At 32.7% G+C, this 2500-nt stretch overlaps 1 protein-coding gene across 1 annotated transcript in view; it reads left to right on the top strand.

Annotated features, from left to right (window-relative positions):
- Positions 1-1037: 1037 nt before the first annotated feature.
- LOC113805182 (membrane protein BRI3) overlaps positions 1038-2500 on the top strand; it is a 5944-nt gene continuing 4481 nt past the window's right edge. Inside the window, exon 1 of the mRNA XM_027356139.2 lies at positions 1038-1181. The gene's annotated coding sequence lies outside the window, so the exon portion shown is untranslated. The remainder of the gene's footprint in view (positions 1182-2500) is intronic.

Here is a 2500-nt window from a genome sequence, read left to right as displayed (position 1 = left end):
CTACGGAGAGTGAGTCACGTAATTTTATTACGCTTTACTGATGACTTTGGTGAGTAGTGGCAGTGTATTGTGTTTGTCATATTCGTAAGTGAATAAATACAAATATCAGACATTTTTTTTTTAAACATGTATTGTAGGAAAAAGGTAGAGTTCTCTATATAAAATAATCTAAAAGTTACATTGACTCAAATTGATTAATATAACTTATATGTTCAGGTTTAGGTGTTTTTCCTCGAGAAAATATTTATCTTGGGAAAAATCCCTTGGCGGCGGCACTGATAAACTCAACCTTTTTAATGCAATCATTAGATAGAATATATATATATATATATATATATATATATATATATATATATATATATATATATAATATATGTATATATATATATAATATATATATATATATATATATATATATATATATATATATATATATATATATATATATATATATATATATATATATACAGACACATATATGTACAAAGATGCATACACTTTTCCTTATCTATTTTAGCGCATTTTCCTTATTTCTTTCGAATCTAGCTGCTACTTCCTTTATGCCTCATCCTTCGCGCCTAACTAAATGTACTTGATTGCAATTGAAAATCAGTTACAGACCAACTTGAAATAATACGGTTCTAACTACCCTGACTGAAGGCTATTTGAAGAGCAGGAACTGATATCCGATATTATGAAAACTTGTCTTGAATAACTAACAAATGTGGCGCAACGATATCCTCTTTATCTGATAAAATGTCCGCTTTATCGTAAACAATGCCATTTGTTCCACATCATTGACGGATCTGCATTTCATCTAATCGGATTTGACAACGTGAAATCGAGGACGTTGCAACAGGGCGAGTCGCTACAATGAAACAGACGATCAGCAACACACGGAGAAATACTTGACCCCCCCACGGAAGAGTTACACAAGGTACCCTCCTCCTCCCCCCCCCCCCCGCCACCCCCCGAGTCACATGCCGCGTCGCATCGAAAATTTGGACACCTTTCAGTCAAATGACGACCTTATTGCCCCCTAGGAAATGGGTGACGTCAGCGATAGACGAGGCGAAAGATAAGATAAGGAGAGATGAAGCGGCCCTGTTCTTACTGCCATTAGTGTCACGTCTCTCGCAAGTGCCACCAGAGGGTCGCTATTATTTACTGTATTGCTAACGGTGAGTTTTTTTTTCCGTTTTTTTTTTTCACTTTTTGGCTCTATGCTGTAATTAATTCGCATATTACAGTGCTTTGTCGAAGTAAGAAGCGATATAATGTTTATCGACGCGTTGTATTTGTTTCGCTTCCATGGACTGAAACGGGTAAAGGATATATGCACTTTTGATGCCTCTATCCTACTCTATACCTACTCTATATCACATTCCATTACGTTGTTATTCGCACAAACACTGATCTTTCATTTTACTTAACTCAGACCTTGAAAAGACCGGATAGTTTATGAAGCATATGTTATAAATGCGCCATTTCTTGCTTCATCAAAACCAACTTTAATCATTATATGTGTCAGGACAAGAACGCTTAATGGTGATAATGATGACGATGATAATGGTGATGCCAAAGATGAAAATAACAATAACTATAATATTACCAACAGTAATGATACCAACACTACTACTAATGATGATGTGGCAAAGTGATAATCTAGTGTAATGATTTGGTAATTGTGATAATAATAATGAAAATACTATTCAGTCCATTAATACTAATAGTGACTGCTAACACGAGAGTATTATTTAAACTGAGAATAACGACAGCCTTGATGAAAATGCTCTTGCAGATGTTGGTGATGTTGATCTAATAATAATGATAATAATGATAATGATGATTATAATGATGATGATAATGATAGTAAGGATGATAATAATAGTAATGATTATAACAAAACAATAACTATAATTTAGATAAAAATGAAATTAACAATGATAATAACAAGAATAAAGGTTATCATAATGATGATGATGATAATAATAATAGGATTAATAATAATAGTAGTAGTAGTGGTAATAACAGTTATGATGATGATAATAACAATAATGATGATAATGATGGTAATACTAATATTAAAAATGATAATACTAATAACAAAGTAAATGATATTAATAATAATGACGACAATAATAATAATAAATAAATAAATAAACAAATACATTAATTAATAATGATAGTAACATGGTAATAACATTGATAATAATATCAACAACAATGGTAACCAGTAGCAGTCAGAGAGCGCATACCTCCGCCAAGGCAGTAGGATGACGGACGCAATAAAGATTTTCACACTTGAAGAATTACATTAAAATCCCCTTTTCCTGAGGATGTCCGCGTTTCCCTATCTCGTTATACGAAATAGGGAAATCGCCCAAAATCCCCAAAATTGAATGGCATCTAAGCCTGGCAAAGACAGACCTCTAGTAAGAATTTTATAAAAAGAAATCTGTTCATAACTTTTTGAGTTACCCGGTGCAGGATCTGGATC

Source organism: Penaeus vannamei, chromosome 16 (assembly GCF_042767895.1).
Source record: "Penaeus vannamei isolate JL-2024 chromosome 16, ASM4276789v1, whole genome shotgun sequence".
Taxonomy (NCBI): Eukaryota; Metazoa; Arthropoda; class Malacostraca; order Decapoda; family Penaeidae; genus Penaeus; species Penaeus vannamei.
This window is presented reverse-complemented; position numbering and strand designations above follow the sequence as displayed.